General features: G+C 42.0%; 1 protein-coding gene across 1 annotated transcript in view; it reads left to right on the top strand.

Annotated features, from left to right (window-relative positions):
• GLIS3 (GLIS family zinc finger 3) overlaps positions 1–21,957 on the top strand; it is a 438,302-nt gene that overhangs the window by 409,830 nt on the left and 6,515 nt on the right. The window lies entirely within an intron of this gene.

Raw genomic sequence — 21,957 nt, 5'->3', positions numbered from 1 at the left:
TAAGCGCGGAGCTGGCAGCCCTTTGAGTTTTGAGAACCGACGTTGTGCTGTTGCTTTTAATCAAGTCTCTTAGTTACCAGTTGTCAATGTTCTGTTGTGCACCAGACTTAGGCTTTTATTACTTTCCTCTAAAATTTCACACTTAATAAGCATGAAGTCGTATAGTATTTCCCTGGCGTTGGCCCTAAGATGGTGGTATGACTTATGACACCCCGGACTGGTCTGCTCCAGGCAATGATCCATTCATTGACTGGTGCTCTAGCAACAGCGTTTTGTTCCTAAACAATAAATGGCCCATGTAAAAAGAAACAACGGGAGTCCTGCGCCCATAGTTCTTTGCCCTCATTCCCATACGCCCATATCGTCTCCATCCTTCAAGGCCCAGAAGGAATGACACCACCTCCCTGAAGCCTTTCCTGACCCCCCCCCCCAGGTGACATAATTGCTCCTAGCTCTAAGCTTAGATTACATATCACCTGTGTCTCTCTGATAGTACCTGCGCTCACTCTACCTTGTGATTTACTTATGCATGAGGAAAAAGTACCTTGGCTATTAATGCATAAGCTTCTTTCTGAGGTTAGAATTTTCTGACCCATCGTCATGTTTCATGGGGAACTTCACAGAGTCCTTCACATGTAAAGACACACAGACTCTCTTTGGGTCAATGGAGGAAGAAAAGAGGAGGGAGAAAGCAAGAGAAGTCACAATGGTTTTCAAAATGTGCAGATCTTGTGTTAAACGGGGAACATGCATGGAGAACTAAGTCTGGCTTAATATATTTTCTTGATTTAAATCCATTTTTCCAACTCAGGCATATAATATCTTAGTGAACATCCACAGAAAGTTGAATTGCCAAATCAGATAGACTCAACTGTCATAGCCTTTTACTTCCTGGGGACAGTCAGACCTTCTGTATACACCGAAGAGATGCTGTCTATTTAGGCTTAGTGTTTAAGCTTGTGAAAAATATCCCCCTCCTCCATCTGCCTCTTACTAGTTCCTGAATTTTCTCCATATGAGTTAGTACTTGAAATCAATAGGTGATGTCCCGCCAAAGAACCTAAATCAATATTCAACTGGAGTGGGAGTAAGTGTTAATAATTTCCTAAGATGGCAGAACCAGGCCGTGCTGCGGAGCTGGGCTTGGATAAGAACATGAGAGCAAAGGCCTGAGCAGCAAAGCGGAGGCAATATAAAAACAGTGGTTGGCTGTAAGAAAGAAAAGACGTTAAAAAGCCAGGGCCTACTTTCTCTGGCTCAGTGTTCCACACAGATCCCCCGTTTCCCAGCAAAACTTGGACTTGTACCTTTTCTTTAGGCCTGTGATAATTTTTACCTTCTTCTGTCTGTAAATTTCTTCTCAAGCTTTGGTTACGTATTTATTCAACCAAGAAATGTTTCTTGAGTGCTTAGGATGCACACGGCAAGGCATGCATAAGAAAGACAAAAAAAGGGAGCCCTCTCCCTTCTGAGCGAGCGCGGCCTGCCAGCCCCGACAAGGAGCTTGTCTGCTAGAGGAGACTCGGCCCTCTGAGCTGTGAACCATCCTTTCCCCGCCAGGAGGGAGCCGCACAGCACGGCAGTGGGCTGCGTGTAATGCCGAGGAGGCCATTGATTCTTAGAAACACGTTTTTTACCTTCACATTTTAACATCGCTGAAATCTGGACATATCTCACAGTCAGTGGCATTATATAATTGGCAGTGATTTTTTTCTTTCTGGTACTATATAAAATAGTGGAGCATTTCACAGTCGATGGTGTCATCGTCCCAGTGAAATGCAGTCTAACACACTTCGATTACAACTGCGAAACACATTCTTAAAAATTTTTAAATTAACCTATGCGTAGGAAAAAAAAATTGGAAGGAAACTCTCTAAAATATTGATGGTTTTGTATCAGGGTGGTAGGAAAACAGGTGATTTCTTCTCTTTTTGTGCCTTCTAAAGACATTTTTAAAAGGGTTTTTGGAATGAGACCAATTTGAATGCAAATACTAGTCTACTCTGAACTGGGTGACTGTGGGCGAATTATTGAGCCTCAATTCACATTTGTTAAATGGGGAGAGTTTTATCGATCCTCTTGCGTCAATGGTAGTGAGGATTTGACAAGAAAAGCACCTGGCACAGAGTAGGAACTTAATTAATTTAATACTCTTCCTTCTACTCCCTTCTTTTCTTTGTTGTTATTAGACTCTTTGAGAATAGGGATGGTGTCTGTAGTTCTGGGCAAGCATAGTACTAGGTGCAAGGTAGACATTTAGTAAGTATTTACTGAATAAGTGATTGATACTCTCTCATTCAGCAAATGAATAATGAAATAAGAGGATACAGAAAATGGGATCTACCCTATCATTTTGTCCTACCACTTGGCAAAATACTCTTCTCCTGCATTTCCCTTTTTTTTAGTTAAATAATGAACATGTTGTCAACTTGAAGTTGTTGGGGTTCTTTCAACTTTCATATTTTAATTGTTAAAAATTCCCATAGCCAGTGAGAAATTGCTATCAGCCCTAAAAATAAATTCAAGGTACAGTTTGGCAAATTGGGGGATCATGGGACTTTCGTGAAATGGTGGGCAAGGGGTGGGGGGAATGTGATGAGGGCACAAAGGAAATGCCCGTGTGTCAGCCACTGGGCCACTGCTGGGAATTAGAGGACAGGAATCCAGATGCAACCTTACTCCCTCCTTCAAGCATTTTTCTGAACATGTTTTTCGGCAACTTCCTAGGCACATGCACTTCTCATCAACTCCTCTTTAGAATTGGGGCAAAATTCATCCACTGTTTTTCAAGTGGGTGATACAGAGCTGGGAGTGAGAGAAGACCTTAATGAGTTGCATTTCTTGGTCGTGCCTTTCAGCTTTCGTTGGATGGAGTTATACAGCATTCTGGTAACAGGGAACTTCATCTCCTAATAAAATTCGATTTTTAAAGCCCCAAGCAGTGCCAGGGCTGCTAACGCTATAGCTACAGCAGTGTTTGTTCTCTCTTTCAAGAAGTTCATGACTTTAATGAGCGTTGTCACCCCCATCTCCTCTGTACTCCCTGCAGCAGGTAGAGGTCAGGGATAAATGTCATCACTGTATTTTTAGAGATGGGAGCTGAGATATATAAGAATATAAAATGTCTAGGCATCGCTACCTTGGCAAACTACACAGGCACCTTTAACAAGAGGTCTACATTTCCAAGCCACATCTTTAATCAACAACATGTTTCTAAGTTAAAGGCACACCAAAGTAAATATGTATTTGTATTTTTCCATGGGGAAATTTAGATGCCTGCATGTAGATGCTGTTGCATTACTTAAAGACCCTAAAAGTTAGAACTCAGGGAGGCTTTAGTCTTACAGATGAAGATGATGAGGTTCATTCAGTTTTGTTAATTGTGCCACAATAGGTGATACTGAGCCTAGACACTGTGTGTACTCTATGCACATTTTTATTAAGAGACATTTTGTAAAAGGCATACTTTGAAAAGATTAATAGCGCCGCTTTTTCAAGTTTGCTCGTCTAGTGAATGACCCAGGACCAGAGCTCAGTTTTGTTGATTCTGCATCTACCTCATTCTTTCATATCGCCTTCATTAGTAAGGGGGATAAAGTATTGTTTCTTTTAATGTTTGAATGTTGACAGCATTTACGGGTCTCTGTTTGGGTAACATCTCCAAGGCAACTTCTGAGTATATTTTAGTCCTTTATTTTAGATGTAAACATAAAGGCCCTCTTTCCAATCACGTGAGCTTGTTCTTTGGTCTTTTCTTTCTCATTAGAGCAATTCTCTTGCCCACGCAAGCTTCAGAATTTTGCCTGGATTAGTTGCCCAAGAGTTGATATTTGTATATTTTGTTATGGTACCAAGGGATAATTTCTTTTTAAATGCCCTATTCACTCTGGGGTATTAGCATGCCATGGGAATTCCTAGAACAGTATTTTCACAACCTTCCCACTGCTGGGCCTGTCAGGGAGAGGCCAAGTTTAGTTTAGCAAGTGTTTCTTGGTCACCCACTATGTGCCAGGCAAACACGAATGCCATTTAATCAATGCAGTGTGATCCATGCAGTAGCAGGTGTAAAAGGCACCTGATTTATTCACTGAAAGGTGTCAGAAAAGACTTCTTAGAGGTGATGCTTGAATTGGGCTTCCAACACTCATTGGACAGGCCAAGTGGGGAAGGGCATTCCAGGGAGAGGGGAAGCAGAGTGCACAGATGACAGCATGGTGTGTGCATAGGGGGAAGAGCCAAAGGGACTCTGCGTGTGGCAGAGTGCTTAGGTCAAACCAAGGAATAGAGGAGGCGATGACTAGAGAACTAGCAAGGCCAGTCCATAAAGGATTTTGTGTGATGCTACAGAATACAGAAGTCAGTCTTGTATTTTAGGAGAATCAAGTAGAACGCGGTATAGAGAATGGGATGAGAGAGGTAGGGACATTGATCTGTAACTGTTGGGATTATACCGGGTGGCATGTATAGAACAACCAGCCAAACAGCGGTGACTTAAATAAAGAGTTCATTTCACTCAGATATAGCTGGTAAACAGGGGAACGATGTCAGGGTAACGTGGAATTGTATTTTTTCCTAGACAAAGAGAGCTAGAATAGCAAGAGAAGAATTGAAAAAGCCTTCCATCTACCTGCTTCACAGGCAGGAGCCCTTTCGGCTCTATCTTAATAAAATTTGAAATAAGCGCAAGCTCAGGGGCTCCCTCCCCAGAGAGGTGCACAGCCAGCCTCCTCGACAGCCAGCCTCCTCACATGGCCCCCGGCTAATGTCAGATAAACCTCCTTCCTATGTGCTGGACTCTACTGTCACCTGTTGTCTCAGCATCTGAGAGCCAACATTTCCAGTTGATTTTTTTTGGTGCATTTTTAATGACCACACAACAGCCTACAGCCACACTGAACTAGCCTCCCTGGCTGCCCAAATTCCCCCTCGAATATTTTTGTTACTGCCGTAATTAGAAGGTTTCATACATTCTGAGTGGCCTCTCCCAATCATAGTTTCCCCAAAGATCCTGTTGTTGGTGATACACATTTGTGCAGAGGACAAGACCTTTTAGGATTTATTTATCATGTCAGAGCAGCAACACCAGAGTATGGGTTTACTCTTCTGGAATGACAGGACGGCTAACAGGAACCAGTGGGGGAGGGGGGGAGGAGGAACAGCTCCGCAGTCTATGGTGTCTAATCCTCCTCTCATCTTCCTGCTTTGTCCTCTTTAACAGGTAGTTTCCACCCTCCCGGTCCCAGTGTGAAGGCTGACTGACATTCTACACACCTTGCCCCAGTTTCAGGCGGAGAGGAAGGGTGGAGAAGCTTAGTCACGTGGCAAGGGAGGGGGAAGACGGACATTTTAGTGCATGGCCATGCTTAACAAAACTGAGGTTCTGTTAACTGTGTTTACTGGGTAGGCACAGCGTAGGGTCTGCCAGACGCTCTCTGGGCTGGTTTTCTGATTGGTAAAATGGGACTAGCACTGCGTACCTCACAGACTCATGTATACCGCCTCTCAGAAAGCAGGGGTAGAGTTCAGAGGCCTCCTTCTGAGGGTTCTGCTGCATTTTCTGCCCTTCTCATCCATTCTCTGAGGTTTCTGTACTTTCCTCTGCTAGCTCTTGTTTTTCACCCCTCTGGAGTCCCCAGTGGCCTGCACAAAGATTTCTGTCATCCATGGTCCAGTTATTAGATTTCATTAAGAAAACACCATGAAGCTGCCTCCTCAGCCTGGGCCGTTTGATATCAGCACAGCAGCAGCAGGAAGCGGGAGCCTTCCCCGTTGGTCACGGCTCCCGTGGTTCCTAAGCTGTCTTTCTCATGATTTAAAGCGTGCCCCGTCTGTAGGCCCCGAAAAAGCAGGCCAGTCAGCTCCCAGACAATGGTGGCATTTTCCTACCTCAGTATGGAGCTGTAAGCCTGTCAGCCCAGTTCAAATTGACTGCACCAGGAAACAAAGGGTTTCCAGCCACCAACAGGCCTCCAAGAACAAAACACATTGTACATGGCTTGTCCTACCAAAGAGCCAAAGCATCTTTCAAACTATAGACGTCTCAGAGCATTGATATTTAAATGGCAGTGAGGTGGCAGGTACAAGTGTAACTAACTGCTTCCTCTGTTGGCTGTTTACTCGCAGTGCTTGTGCAATGGTACCTTCTGGTACCTTCCGGGAAGAGGCTTATGGGTTGTAGCCACAACTGATCTCATTGCTGGGGATTTATAGTGTTAAATCTTTAAAGGTTATGTTTGTATAGGGAGATTTTTAAAGACAATAAACATACTCCCCTCCACAGGAAGTTTAGTCACAACTGCATATGTGAGGTTGTGAAATAATAAAGTAGCAAGTCTAGAAATTGTATTGCTTAGAACTTAAGCGTGTGTCGCAACTTCTCAAACTCTGAGGAAGATAAATATAATTGATTGTGAATCAACAGTGTACTAGACTTCACTGAGAAAGTTGTGACATAGTCACAAAAGAAATGAGCCAGTGACGGCACTTCATGTCATCCCGATGTTGTCATCAGTAGTCATAATCAGGAATCATTTTCAGTCGCAGCTATGATGCTATTAATGTTTACATAGTACTAGGGATTGATGATTAGATTCAGAGAAATCCTTAATTACTCTCATATACTTAATTACTACAAGATTACCCCAAGAACAGTTTTATATAAGTAGTACTTGATAAATTCTGACAGTGTGCTAATTCTAAAAAAACAAAATTTAAATTTAGGTGTGTGTGGGGGGAGGGGGAGGGGTGCAGTCAGCATTTCAACATGCTGGGTTTTGTGGGAAGGGTGTGAGATGGTCATCTTACCCAGAAAAGCTGTTTGAATGATTGATCGCGGAAATGACTGAACTGTGAATAATCTACATACATAATTAAGCATTCGCACACACCAGTGTACAAGCACACACACACGCACACACGCGCAGATTAAACCCACCAGATTCATGTGCCATTTGATCAATAAGGATAGTAAGACATCAGTCTTAATTGTCAGTTGCCTCAAGACTGGGACGGTATCCTCCCACAATGTTTTGCACACAGTAAGTGCTTAATAATTGTCCATTGAATAAATATGAATGAAAAGAAGAGAGACAGATAGGGCACAGTGGCTCACGCCTTTAATCCTAACATTCTGGGAGGCCGAGGCAGGAGGATCGCTAGAGCTCAGGAGTTGGAGACCATCCTGAGCAAGAGTGAGATCCCATCTCTACTAAAAATAGAAAAAACTGGCCAAGCGTGGTGGTGCACAGCTGTAGTCCCAGCTACTTGGGAGGCTGAGTCAGGAGGATTTCTTGAGCCCAGGAGTTCGAGGTTGCTGTGAGGTAGGCTGACACCAGGGCACTCTAGCCTGGGCAACAGAGTGAGACTGTCTCAACAACAACAACAAAAAGAATAGAAAGAGGAAGAAAGGGATTTTTGCTCATGGCTTCTTAGACTGATTGGTACAATCAGATTTTGGCAAAATTGTGACTTCCAGTCCAGTTCCCAGGGTCCCTCTTGTCTCTGGGCACCTTGCTGTCCCCTTGCTTACTTACCCAATGCTGACCAACTACCTGAGCCCTCTCCCTACAGGAAATGGTATAATGTACTGATTTACTTACACATTAAGATAAATGTAATACGGTACTCCTTCTCCTGAGTATCTGCATTTTAAAAGGGGATAATACCTGAGACACAGCTGGTGAAATTCCTTTAGTTAGTAATGTGATTGAACATCTTTTCATCTTTTCATTGAACACTAAAGGCAGTTTTAATAATAAGAGGGATTAAATACCAGGAACTATGACTTCGGTTTTTATATTATTAAATTTATAAATAATTATAAATTATTTTATTTTATATTAAGCAGTTTACCAGTCAAGTTGCATCATTTGCAGCATGATTTTTTTTTAATCGGAACTCAAAAACTTACTGATGAGAAGAAAATACCCAGGAAATCTCCATTTCTTTGACTATTGTGACTTCTCTGTCATTTACCTTAAAGGCACCTATAGAAAAGTGTTTCACGAACATTCTTATAGGTTTAGTGCTTTTTCACTCTTTTGGGGAAGTAATGACATCTTTTCAGAAGCAAATGTTTTGTCTTACATCTGAAAACACATGAAATTTAGCCTTTAAGGAATGGAGTTCTTAAAATCAAGTAAATATTTTTCTTATGACTCCATTTTAGGGCCTGATTTCTGTTGGACTCTTCAGAGCTAAACATGTTAATGGCAATCTGTGTCTTGTAATTCTAGTATTTTTAATTGGAACTTCCCTTGTAAATGTGATAAACAATTGCTGGTTTAGAAGGAAAAAAAAACATGAATAGCTGTGGGTGGAGCTTCCTTAAAGGAAACGGGGAAAAATAAGCCACACATCAGGAACATTTGGGTTACTGGTTAGTGAGGCCACTGTGTTAATAAAACAGAACAACAAACACAATAAAACACCAGAACTGGCTTGATCTGTTCCCATTCAGATCATCTGAGCTCAGCAACATGTTGCAAAACAATGCCTGTTTCCTTTTCATTTCTCGTTGGTTTACTTAAAATTCTGAATGCTTCTTCTGATTATAGGATTTTCGTTCTCTAACCAGATTGTTCAGACTAAATCCTCCGTTTCATTTTTTTGTACAAGGTCTTTGAGAACGAGACCTTGCAAAATGGCAAGTCCGTTGAAATACAAACATTCAGGCATTTTTCTAAATCATTTAATGTGACTATTATAATACCAAATTCTCCCTTCCTACATTTCTTCACCAAGCCCAACCTCATATCACATATCCCAAAGAAAGTTCTTAAATTTTCTTGGTCATTATAGCAAAATGATTCAGGGACTCTGTAATTACCCAGGGTTCTTTGCCTCTGTGAGTCTGGACTGATGCCACATTTTTATCAATATTAATAAGGTCAGTGGCAGTGCCTATGTTTATATTTTAATACATGTTTTATAAATTACTCTTGCAGATATAATTTTTATGAATGCCTGCTAACTTTGGGTATGTAGAAACTGCTCAATAAAATATTTGGCGGATGAATACCTGAATCCTCATTATAATCTTGTGAAGAGAGTAGGAAATACATTTTTACCCCAGTTTAGAGATAAAGCTCAGAGTAGCTGAGTAAGCTCTTTGATGTTGGCATGGATGGCCCCTTTCCAACATCAAAGAGCTTACTGAACTACTGAAATAGCGTAAGGTGTTCTGTGGGTGAGTTCAGTTGTTCAGTTTTCCCGCCCACTCTGTTTTCTCTCTTCAGGCTCAGTGGCCTCTCTGTCACCCTCAGAGTAGCAAAACCCTCCAGGTCACTTGGATAAGGCCCATCATATTTCCATCACCTCTGTTTCTTCCTTCATTTAAAAAAATCAGTAAGAGAAAGGGAAGTCAACATTATTTTCTGTAACTCGATAGACCGTTGTGTAATAAGGTTCGTAGAACAGAATCTGTGAGCTACGTTGTGATTTTTTTTTCTCACCATCACACTTTCACCAAAGGCTCTAGCAGTGGGTGCCATTCACTCACTCATTTATTCATTCTCAAATATTCAGTTCCTACTTTGTTGCCAGGTCCTGTTCTGGATGTGAGAGCTACATTAATGGAGAAAATAAATAAGAATTCCTGCCCATCCTAAATGTATATATCTAAGGGGTCTCTGGAGTCCGTGATATCAGTTAGTAGGGTGTATTTCTTGATAAGCAAAGCCTTTGAACACAATCATCAAAGGATATTCCTCATGGACCATACGTAAGCATGGAATCGCGTCATCTATTTGTTCCTTACAGCATGTGGCATATTTTGATATGCCTAATGCATACTTAAAATTAAAAGGTGGGTGTGCAGTGGAATGAGATGAAGCAGGAAAGGAAGGACCATGTAGACTAGACACACTCATCAGAGTGGGCCTCCCAAGTAGCAGTGGGTAGAAGTCTATCTAGCAGGAAAAGTGGAGCAGAGATGATAGATCATAAATTAGGTTGTCCATATTAATAGTTAATGTCCACAAGGTCTGATAAGATGAAAAGGCAAGTTTCCTGGCGGCCAGATGGGAGAAGGCGATGGACATGCTGAGATCTAGTGACATTTGCCAGGTTTCACAAATACAACATCCACTCACCTATCTCAAAGCCACAAACATAGATTTCTGTACTCTTTTACTTCATACCTAGATTTAATCTCAACATAATAGTCTAAATGTTAGCTTTTGGGGAGGAACAGTGTCTAACAGAGCATTAGCTATGAGGCAGAGGTTCAGGGGAAGAAATAATCAAGTCACTGGATCACTGGCAAGGGTGAGATGGGGCCTACTCCTCCTAGATTAGAGTGCCGGAAAATTGTATAATCACAGACTTGGATTCGGAGAAGCAAGGAGTTACCTAGTTGGTAGAGTGCATATGATGTGGGAGTTTGCTTACAGCTAGACAACAGAAGTCTAGGCCACAAGATCAGTATGGGGCCAACAGTGAGACCAAGCCTTCTGAGTCATTCAGATGAGGTCCCATGATTTCACCTTGACCGAGAACTGACATGTGAGAGACAGGCGCTGGGGGAAGGAGCCAGGCAAGTCATCTGGATCCGAATCTGCTGAGAGTGTAATTCAAGGCCACTTTGGAACAATCATCACTTTATCCCCAAGGGCCCCAGGTCTAGCCAAAAGGGCTGGGAGCCAGCGCAAGGGGAAAAGATGCCCATGGGAAGAGTTCTTCCCCATTTCAGGTGAAATCAGAGTTTGGTCTGTTTTTGTTTTGTTTTAATTGGTATTTCATTTGGAAAGCTTTCAGGTGTTTGTAAGTCATCTAAAGATATTCTCAGAAGCTCTCAAACGTTATATCTTGTTAAACACACAGAATTCTGGGCCCTTCCTCCCGAGCTCCTGATTCACTAAGTCTGCCGCAGAACCCAGGAACATGCTTGTTTAACAAACCTGCCCAGGTGGAGCTGATGCTGGGGGCGCCTCCTTTTAGAATCACTGGCCTAAGTGTAGGGCTCGGTGCCCTCTCCCCATGGCTTTCCAATCAGAGATAATCCAAAGGAAGCAATTTGCCTGAGGCTGGGGAGGTGAATGTTTTCTACCTTCCTTCTTTTATCTCCTGGGAAGTGCTTGAAAAAGCTGGAGAGAACCAGGGTGGCTCTCGTGGAGCTCGGGGCAGGCTAAAGGGAATTGGGATGCAGCAACATTTCTTTTTTCTTTTTTCTTTTCTTTTTTTTTTAATTTCAGCATATTATGGGGGTACAAATGTTAAGGTTATGTATATTGCCCATGCCCCCCCCACCCCCCTCAAGTCAGAGCTTCAAGCGTGACCATCCCCTAAACGTTGCGCATCTCTCTCATTATGTTTGTATATCATTCTACTAAGTGAAGTATCTCAAGAATGGAAAAACAAGCGCCACGTGTACTCACCAGTAAATTGGTATTAACTGATCAACACCTAAGTGGACATATAGGAATAACATTTATCGGTGTCGGGCAGGTGGGAGGGGGGAGGAGGGGGTGGGTATATGCAACATTTTCTTTTAACATCCCTTTAAATATCTGTCTGGAATCTTCTTCTCTGCTAGACCTTTCTTACAGCAAAGCCTGCTTGGAAAGAGAAGGGCAGATGGAATTAAATCTTCATTTTTCGCCATGATTCCCTTATACTGGTTTAGGTCCAAGTACCCGCAGTCAAAAGGTTGCTTTATGGGGAAGAGCCTGGCATAACCATGGGCAGATTTACCTCCATATGCAAAGAAAGTAGGATGAGGAGTAACATCAGGCTTATGACAAGACAGTAGGAGCTAGGCTTTTCAGTGGGTTTTACTGTTCGCAAAATATTTTCACGCTTATTATTTCATTTGGTCCTTGCAGCCACCCAGTAGCAGTGTACATACCAGCAAAGAGTGGTCTCTGCTCATAGAAAAATTCCTAATTCATTCTTACCCACCTTAAGCAGTGGGCAGTGATGGCTTCACAACACTGTCAGATACGTAATGTCTGAATCCTCCATCCCTCATTCCAAGTCTTACTTACATCCAGAATTTTTGAGTTATAGAGAGTGGTTGGCAGGTGATAGAGTGTGGGTGGCTACTCATGGGCAACTGGGCACCGAATCATTTGTTCGGTGCTGCTTCTCCTTCCTACTTTGAGGATTGTGCTGCCACATGAGTATTATTGTCTCCTTTTCTTTTTATTTCTTTTTATTTTTTTTTTATTTCAGCATATTATGGGGGTACAAATGTTAAGATTATAAATAGGGAATTTTATAAATAGGGAATCTTAGGCTCAGAGAGGCTATGGTTTGCTCCAGGCCACACAGCCAGTAAATGGCAAAGCTGGCTTCCAAACCTGTCTCAGACTCCTCAGGTCTTCTGGGTTTTGAGAGTCTCTATTTTATGTGCTTTCTAAATGTGCATGGTCACTGTCAGAATTCACTGAACCAGTGCACTATAACTGCATATATCCACACATGGCAATTTCTGAGACACATTGCAGTTAGTTTACTTTGGCAGCTTATCATTTTGAGAATTTGGAAACCATAGGCCACTATGTGCCAGGGTTTGGGGTGGTTTGGGGGGTATTCAAATGAAAATGGATGGCATCTTTTAGCCAAGAGTGTTTCACGCATGCCTTCTTTCTCAGTCTGCCCTGTCTCCTTTCCTTATTGTCCCTTGCAACAAATGCTCTGCCCACTCCTGTCTTCTTATTTGAGCCCTTTGCAGTTACCAGCGGCAGACCCTCCCCCTCCTCCCTTGCCTCATCCCTGGAAATGAGAATGCAAGCCCGAGGGCCAGCGTGTGGCCCACACTGATAAATGCTCTTACCCGTGCCCTGCAGACTAGGTGAAGTGCTGTGAGGGGCACAAGTGGAAAGAACACCCAGAGTGTTCAGAATGCACCTCACCGCGGCCTGTGAGCTGGCAGCAGGAGCCGTGGATGGCAATGGCCCCGCTTCTTGGAACCAGGTGGACTTTTCTAACTAGAAGCCCTCGTGCTACAACCCATTCGTCCAAGGGCAAAGGGACCAGGCGGTTGCTCTGGTTGTCAGCGGGCTTCCATCAGTGGGAATGTGCCAAAATGGAATTTTAAGGGTTATTATTTCCATTATTTTCCTCTTTCTTGGTAGAGTAGTTGCTTAAATGTCAGTCATAAATAGCTCGAGTGCTTTGCAAGCTGGTTCAGTTCTCAGCCCGAAGAAAAATCTGTCTTCCTCACACAGTCTGCGGGCTGTTCCCGCAGCTTCCCCATTTATAGACTCTGTATTAAAATGAAGAGTCAGTTTCTCTGCCTCTTCCAGAAAGGAAGCTTAGCAGAGTCCTAGCTCAGGTGAAAATCTGGATGGTGTTGGTAGCCAAGACCAAGAGTCTAGGCAAAAATGACAACCAGATTGTGGAGATTGCACTTTTAAGAGCAGCATCTTTTTTTTTTTTTTTTTTTTTTTTTTTTTTATTAAGAGAGAGGATCTTGCTCTGTCACCCAGGCTGGAGTGCAGTGGCAAGATCATAGCTTACTGCAGCCTCAACCTCCTGTGCTCAAGCAATCCTCCTACTAAGTAGCTGGTACTATAGGTGTGCACCACCACACCTGGCTAATTTTTTAAATTTTTTTGTAGAGATGGGATTCTCACTATGTTGCCAGGCTGGTCTCACACTCCTGGCCTCAAGCAGAAAGTGCTGGGATTACAGGCATAGGCCACCATGCCCAGCTTAAGAGCAGCATCATTTTATACTTAAGGGAGGTAGGTTATGTGAGAAAAATTGCTTAAGGACTGCATGTGGGTTACATAGAACCTCTAAGTATTTCTAAGCTTATATCATGGTCATGTAATTGCTACTGTGTCCACTGACACCCTACTATGTGCCAGGGAATACACTAAATGCTTTTATAAATGCTGTCATACATAATGTTTTCCACAACCCTATAAAATAGGTATTATTTTCAAAGAAAATGAGGCTCAAGAAGGAAAATCATTTATCTAAGGCACACAGTTGATTAATGGGTCATCTGGGATTTAAACCCAAATCTAAGCTGTTCAGACAATGGATAGAAATAAAATAGTGGCTAAAACAGAAAATTGGCCATAAGAAATTTCTAAAATGTGTCTTTTTCTATTCTTGAGGGTTTTTAGAATTCTTTTAGTGATTAGGTGATTTGATCAATTAATTCATTACTTTTTCTCCTAATCAGAATGTTTGTATTCTCTAAAATGTTAGCAACTTTGCCTGTAGCCCGGCAGTGAGAGACCCCAACAAAAATGGCAAGATTTTGTCAAAGTCGATTTGGTCATGAGCTTAGTAAACCCCAGCAGTCTGACAAGAACTGTGTCCCCAAAGAGACCATGGCTTAAGTCCTGGTTCTGAAACTTGGTAGCTATGAGGATTGGGGTAAGTTATTTTTAACTTTACTTTTTTGTCTATAAACTACTTAACTAAAAAGTTGTTTTAAGGATGAAGATTTTGTATGTAAAACACCTTTCACAATGCTTGTCTTCAAGAAATTAAATATTAGTTCCTTTCCTTCCTTATGACAGAATTCTGAGTCATTGGTATAACACTAACCAAATATCTTATGAAACTGTCAAAGCAAGAGGACTGCCAATGAGCAAACTCTGAATAGTAGAAGATCATGTGATCACTATTTTAGTTCTACTGCCCATTTGTTTTTAGATGAAGCCAAAATCCATGAATATCTAGATATTTAGAAATATTAAAGTGGCTGGATGAATTTTCCACTTTTATTGGCATGGTATCATATAAACAAAAAGTATTGGTTATAAAGGCAAGGTATTCAACAGTTCCTCTGCTTCCATCTCTTTGTCTGTAAAATGGGAACATTTGTTTGAATTACCTTTTTACCAGACAGAAATGTCAGTTGGATACCTAAGACGGAAGCTTTAAGGTGCCCCAATACTAAGGTACTGTGTAAGTAGTGCGTGTAAGATTCCCTGGGCTTTTCTCTGAGTAAAAAGTTTGATTACATAGAGTCAGGCTGAGAAGATGTAGCCCGAAAGACTATATTCTGATGGTCCTTAGGAGCTTTACCAGGGACTTACCACTCTTTTCCCCTGTTTTCCTCATTGGCTTCTGTCATGGATTACAGAACATATTTAAACCATGCACATCATGGTGAATTCCCTAGAGAATAAAGGAATCCACAGATAGCCAGAGAGTTGGAGAAGAAGAAATTAGGGGAGCCAAGGGAAGTGAGGACTTTTTTGTCTTTTTTCTCCTTCTCTGTATTTGTATTTTCAGAGACTGCTTCAGTGTGGTTGCATGGGGTATTTCACAATCTATTGTTAGAGATTGCAAGCTTTAACCTTGGCAGGGAGCATTTGAATCACTGGGAAAGAACTAGTTGACCCAAGTAAATCTCCCACTCCCAGAGTGTGGTAAGGGATATTTTTAGCAGGGATTCTTCTTAGACTTGCTGTTGTCTTTGTCATCTTCTTTCCCATGTTCATTTAATTCACCAGGAAGCAGAATCCCTGGATTCAGCAAACTTTCCACCATTCCACCCTCCGACGCTGCAACCCAAGGCTGAGTGAAACCAGAGCACCTTCACAGCAGGGAAAAAGTGTGGGTTGGCCAGTGGTGGTCTGCAACCCCGCACAGAGTGCTGACGGCTGCAGTCCTGTTTTAAGTTTATGGGGTTCATGGGAGGGGGGGAAGGCATCACATCAGTAATGGCCTATAGCTCAATTATGATTAAAGTAAGCAAGATTTGCTGTCCTTCATGCACTCAACAAATATTTATTGGATGCCTAGTATATGCCAGGCACTATTCTTGGTGCTGTAGATGCAGTAGTAAACAAACTGGACAAGGTCTCCGCCTTTATGGAACATGTATTTCAGTGGGGAAGGCATATAATAGAGAGATTCACAACACAAAATCATACATGCCCACCTATTTTTAAATAGACTGGTTTTTTAGAGTAGTTTTAGGCTTACAGCAAAATTTAGTGGAAAATACAAAGAGTTTTCATATGTCCCCTGCCCCTCCATACCCCACCATACACAGGTATAACCTCCCCACTATCAACATCTCACACAAGTGTGGTGCACTTGTTGCAATCAATGAACCTACACTGACACATGATTATCATCTAGAGTCCACAGTTTATGTTAGGGGTCACTCTTACTGTTGTACATTCTCTAGGTTTTGACACATGTATCTACTGTTATAGTTTCATACAGAGTATTTAACTGCCCTAAAAATTCTCTGTACTCTGTCTGTTCATCCCTACCCCGGAAACCACTGATCTTTTTATTGTCTCCATATTCTGACTTTTCCAGAATGTCATGTAGCTGGAAGCATACAGCCTTCTCAAACTGGTGTTTTCACTTAGTAATATACATTTAAGTTTCCTCCTTGTCTTTTCATGACTTGATAGCTCATTTCTTTTGAGCGCTGAATAATATTCCATTGTCTGGATGTGCCACGGTTTGTCCATTCACCCACTGAAGGAAATCTTAGCTGCTTCCGAGTTTTGGCATTTGTGAATAATACTGCTATGAATATCCATGTGCAGGTTTTTGTGTGGACATAACTCCATTTTGACTCCATTCAGTAAATAACAACGGAGAACAATTGCTAAATGCTATAGTAAGAGTATGTTTAGTTTTGTAAGAGACTGTTAACCTGTCTTCCAAAGTGGCTGTACCATTTTGCACTCCCACCAGCAATGAGTGAGGATTGCTGTTGCTCTACATCCTCACCGTCATTTGGTGTTATCTGTGGTCCAGACTTTCACCATTCTAATAGATGTGTAGTGTGCCCATCCATATTCGAAAGAGAATATTATCTTTGGGAACCAAGAATCCTTCAGCTTTCCTTAGTTAGCTGTTTGAGAGATCTTGTGTAGTGCTAGTCAACGCTGATTGAAAATAGCCACCTTTTTCAGACCTGTCATAAGTCAGTGCCTTTGGTTAAAGTGGTTGTGACATATGGGTCTTGGTTGACCCTGAAGTGGACTGAAGGGATATTCCAACTTGTAAGGCAGTTCAGAGACATAGAGTGAGTTCTTCTCCAGGTTGCCAGAAACTTCTAAACTCGGAAAGTAGGCTGGGGTCCTCCAGTTCCAGGTTTGCTTAATTAAAGGAGAATGGTGTGGTTTGCTCCATAAAATCGGGGGCACAGAGAGGAGGAAGAAGCAGAGGAGGGGCCACTATAGAGAAGGGGATAGTGATAAGATGATTCAAGTCATGGCGGAAGTGTGATCTCCCAGTGTTTGGGGGCAGTGGCTGTCAGCACATGCCCAGAGGACACCATCACTCTCCCTGAACCAAGCAGTAAGGGACACCAAGAACTTGACTGGTGATTTATTGTCTCTTTCTCTTTCCTTTCCCATGACTTGGTTTACCAGAGGTATTCAAAGGTGGTGGGCCAAGGGTCCCCAGAAAGTAGAGGAATCCACAAAGAGCCACAAGAATATTAGAGGAAAAGAAATCCAAAGAGCCCAGGAGAGTAAGGTTATGCATCTTCTTTATATATCCCCGTCTCTTGGCTTCTGATCTGAGCCCACCTGCTCATCACTTAGGCTTGCCCATGCCCCTGCCTGTGCAGCAATCAGATGACTGAGGCCAAAAATGCTACGCTTCCTAAAGTAACCCACAAAATTATAGAATCTGTGGGAAAATAATTAGGGTCATAAAACTCATAAACATACATCCTTCCTTCCACTTGGCCAGCAAACAGCCATGCCACCAAGAAAGTGAGGGGCTGCCAACTCCGCCCCTGCCACTAATACCTGCTTATTCTCCTGCCCAGGCAGGAACTGCCTAGCGCCACTGGCAGAAAAACTGCCCTGCTGGGGCTAGTCCTCTGCAGAACTGTGGGGTGGCCCCCTGCCTGTACCTGCCCTCACTGGACAGGGTCAAACAAAGGGAACCAAAGTCAAAACATCATTAGTTACTTTTCATTCTTCCTATCTTGAATGCATTTTGGAGAAGAGAATTGCACCTCTATACATCCTTTAAAGAAAATTCCCTTTTCATTGTCATATATACTATATGAGATTACATTACTTGATTTCTCATTTATATATTTATCATCTTTCTCACTAACATTTAAGCTCCGAGAAGGCATGGTGCACATTTAGTCACCACTGTAGCCTCAGCACTTAAGTGTTTAGTAAACAGTAAACAGTTGTCATGTGAATGAAAGCATAGAAATTGAAATACTTGTGTTCTTAGAAGAATAGGAAAGGGAAGGGGAAAGTAACATTTATAGAGTGTGAGCTCTGGGTTAGGCATGTGCTCAGCACTTTACATTGGATAGTCTCTATTAATCTTCTTTAATCTCTGTGGTTACTGCACACGTAGATACTATCACATCCTCATTTTACAAAAATACAACAAAAGCAGTAAAGGCAAGCATACACATTAGTCACTGTTTCTTCTGAAAAGTCAACAGAAACAGATGACTCCTGAGATTTGGGTAGTAGCTGAAAAACTACAGTGCTTGGCCTGGATCCCCGAACTGGTACAATCTGGACCACATGGGAGTTGAAGCATTTTCCCATCTGAAGCTACCAAGGGGTCTTGGGCCCCCAATGCTGTTTTGGAGGATCCTCCCAGAGCGTCCTACCATGCATGATTAGACCACATCCTGGTGGGAGAAGTGGTTCTTGGGGACCCTCCTGATATTTGTGGGGGAGCCTGCTGCTATTGTGTGGGCCCTGGTCCTGTCAGTTGTCATGATGGTGCGGGCTGAGCCTAGTGCAGGGAAAGGTCAGTCCCGGTTGTGAGCGTTGTCCATCCAGCATTTTTCCCGGTACCCAGAGTTTGGTAGTGGTTCTCCAGCCTCACCTTAAAGAAAAACAAGGATCTTGTTTTGCAAAGCCATCTGCTGCATAAACAAGCCTGCTCAGTACACAGATCGTGACTTAACACCTTTACGGTGCAGGCTGGTGGTATTCATTACCGCGCGTGTGTATCCACAGTTGGCTGGGACCTTCTGTGTTGACACACCACCATCATATGGGGTGGAAGATGGAGCCCTGCCATGGCACGTGGCCACTCCCAGTGTGCACAGTGAGCTAGGCCCACGGTCTGAAGTCAAGAGAGTAGGGAGCGTGTTTCCTTCTGCTTCTGCTGCCTCCAGAAAGGAAAGTGGTTCCTCTAGGAGAGTTGAAGCACCCTGACACTTTAGCCTAAAACACTGCTCAGTCTCTTTAGGGTTGGGAATTATTTACTTATTGATGTATTTCTATTCTGGTTTCCTCCAAAGAGATTGAAGTGGCAAATGCATAAGGAAAAGACAGATATACTGTAATGGAAAGTCTAATATACTTCCTATCTTGAAGACCAGGAGTCTAATCATTTATCTGGCTTTTATTTAAAATCTTGGTGGGTCATGTGTTTTTCTTTCAGTAAATGAATCAGAAACATTCCTGATTAACAAAGTCTGCTACACCTGGGAATGCAGATTGCGCTAGAGCTGTGCTGTCTGATACAGTAGCCACAAACCAAGTGTGGCTATTTCAATTCGAATTAATTAAAATCAAATAAAATTTAAAAGTCAGCTCCTCACTCGCACTGGCCACATTTCATGGGCTCAGTAACCACATATAGCTACTGTAGTGGACAGTGCAGATAAAGCACATTTCCATCATCACAGTAAGTTTTATTGGCTAGTGCTGCCCTAGAGAATACCCTTCTATTATCATATTTAGTCATGCAGTTCCTTTCTCCTCTAACCTCCCCCACTTCCCTTCCACTTTGGGAAGGAAATCTACACCCAGCTTCATGGGGCTGCTTTATCATCGTTAGCAGCAAGAGTGACCCCGAGCTCGTGGTCTAACCTGTCATCCCAGAGACACCAGTGACCCCATATGACAAAGTAAAGAGAAAGACTTTTCAGGAATGAATTTTAGTGATATGTGATGAAACCCAGAATGAATATTAGAAGAGAAAACAGGATACAAGACAATGTGTGTACACATGTATACATAAAAAACATTCCAGTTTTGTGTGTAGCCGGCCATTTCCGAATCGTGAAAATAAAGACAATTTTTCCTCTCTTTGTTTATACTCATCTACATTTTCTAGTTGGTATAATTAGCTTCAAACATTTTTATAATTAGAAAAACAAGTTTGTTTTTAGAAGGAAAAAAAAAAAACTTCCCAAAACTGAAAGGAGGAGGAGTGATTCTCCTTGACATTCAGGAGCTGTAATTGAGGTAGAATGAGTTTATCTGCAAATACCTCCCCTCCTCCACTCTTGGAGATAAAATAATTTTTAAAGTGGAGGGGTGATTTTGCAATCAATGTAACAACGAACATTTATTGCCAACGTATATTTATATGTATGTTCCTATGCTCTCATGAATGTATGTGTCCTCACTCCAACTAGATTATCAATGCTCAAAGGCAAGGACATATCTTCTACTACTTTGGTCTCCCCAACAGCACCCTAACCCACACTTGATAGCCATTATTGACTGACTGACTGACTGACTGACAGATTGGCTGACCTTGCCATCGCTCTTAGGTTTTATGCCCACAAAATGTGTTAACATCTTGCCTCATTTTGCTTTGGGTCCTAGAAGTAGTGCTCTTTCCAAATTTGCCACATGAAATCCAACTGCTGGAATACAGGAGCCATTCATCACAAAGTGAGTTAGGCTTTCTCTGAGTCCATGTGTGTGGTAAGACCCTAATGGAATTTTTTTTTTTTTAATTTTGTTAGTTTTATGGAACTAGCGCTGGGAAGAGAATATGTTAAAACTCTTTGATTTGAGTGACCACAACCATCCACACCAGTGTATTTGGCACGTCTAGTAACCAGCTACTTGGAAGGAGAGATTTAATAAGGAGGATTTTCTTTTCTTGAGTTGGCTGTTAGAGTGATAAAACATGCTTGCAGGGCCATTCTGGTTTTGACAGTTTCTTGTGTCAGCCAAGACACCCACAGGCAGGAATTATAGTCTACTCTGCCCTCCTCGCTCAGATCCAGACTAGGAGATGGAGCCCAGAATGTTGGGTTTAATATTTAACTTCACTGGGTCTATTTTACCACATCACAAACCTTGTATACTCATACATATCACAACACTCGAATATACATTAAAGCCATGTAGTATTTCTGCTCTCCCTCAGAAACAGGAGAGAAGATAGGAAAGGGAGAATGAATTGCTTTTCACCAAAGGCCAGTGAAAGTCTCTATCATTGTCCCTGAATGATTAATGTCCCTATTTGTGGAGGTGTGGGAGTTTAGTGGAAAATGTCTTCTCTTCTTGGAAGGGTAATATTATACTGAGGAGTGAGTGCTACCATGGAATTTATGGGTGGCAAATATGAGCAGAGCTGGCATGTAGGTGTAGATAGCAAATATCATCTGTTTTGCTCAGTGAGGCGACATTACATTCGAATAGACCAGCCGTGATAGTTCATGGTACTGTTTTCCTCCTGATGGGCATGCCATGTTTCCATGTGCCTGGCTACCAGATACCCAAAGTTGAGATCAATCCAAGAAACTGTCCATACCACACAGCTCCACATTCCAAGTTCCTTCAGACCACTCAAACACGTTGCTGTTTAGAGCCTCCACTGGGGTGAACAAAGAAAACAGAACATGTGTCAGTTAGTGCAGAATCTAGGAGCAAGAGGTATACAACTCAGGTCTCTAATGGGCCAAGAATACTCCAGAGATTTCCACCTGGGAACTTGAGGTGTGCCACATGCCTGCTGCTGTGTTCTCTCTTACATTTGGTTACCTTTGAAGGACTTAGTGCCTTTTCAAAAATTTTATTTCTCTCAATAAACTTTATTTTTAAGAACTACATTGTCATTATAAAATAATTACTCTTATTTTCCTTTATTGAGCAAATACATATGTAGTATATAAATTATGTTATTAAAATATATAATATATAAATTTTAATTATATAACTAAGTGATTATAAAAATTATATTATATAATATGTAAATATTAACTCTTTATAACTCAGAGATATAGTTACTACTATTAAGCCCATTTTACAAGTTGGAAAACTGAGACACCAAGAA

The sequence above is a fragment of the Microcebus murinus genome, chromosome 12, assembly GCF_040939455.1.
Source record: "Microcebus murinus isolate Inina chromosome 12, M.murinus_Inina_mat1.0, whole genome shotgun sequence".
Classification (NCBI taxonomy): domain Eukaryota; kingdom Metazoa; phylum Chordata; class Mammalia; order Primates; family Cheirogaleidae; genus Microcebus; species Microcebus murinus.
The sequence above is the reverse complement of the archived record's forward strand: the minus strand, read 5'-3'. Positions and strand labels throughout refer to the sequence as shown.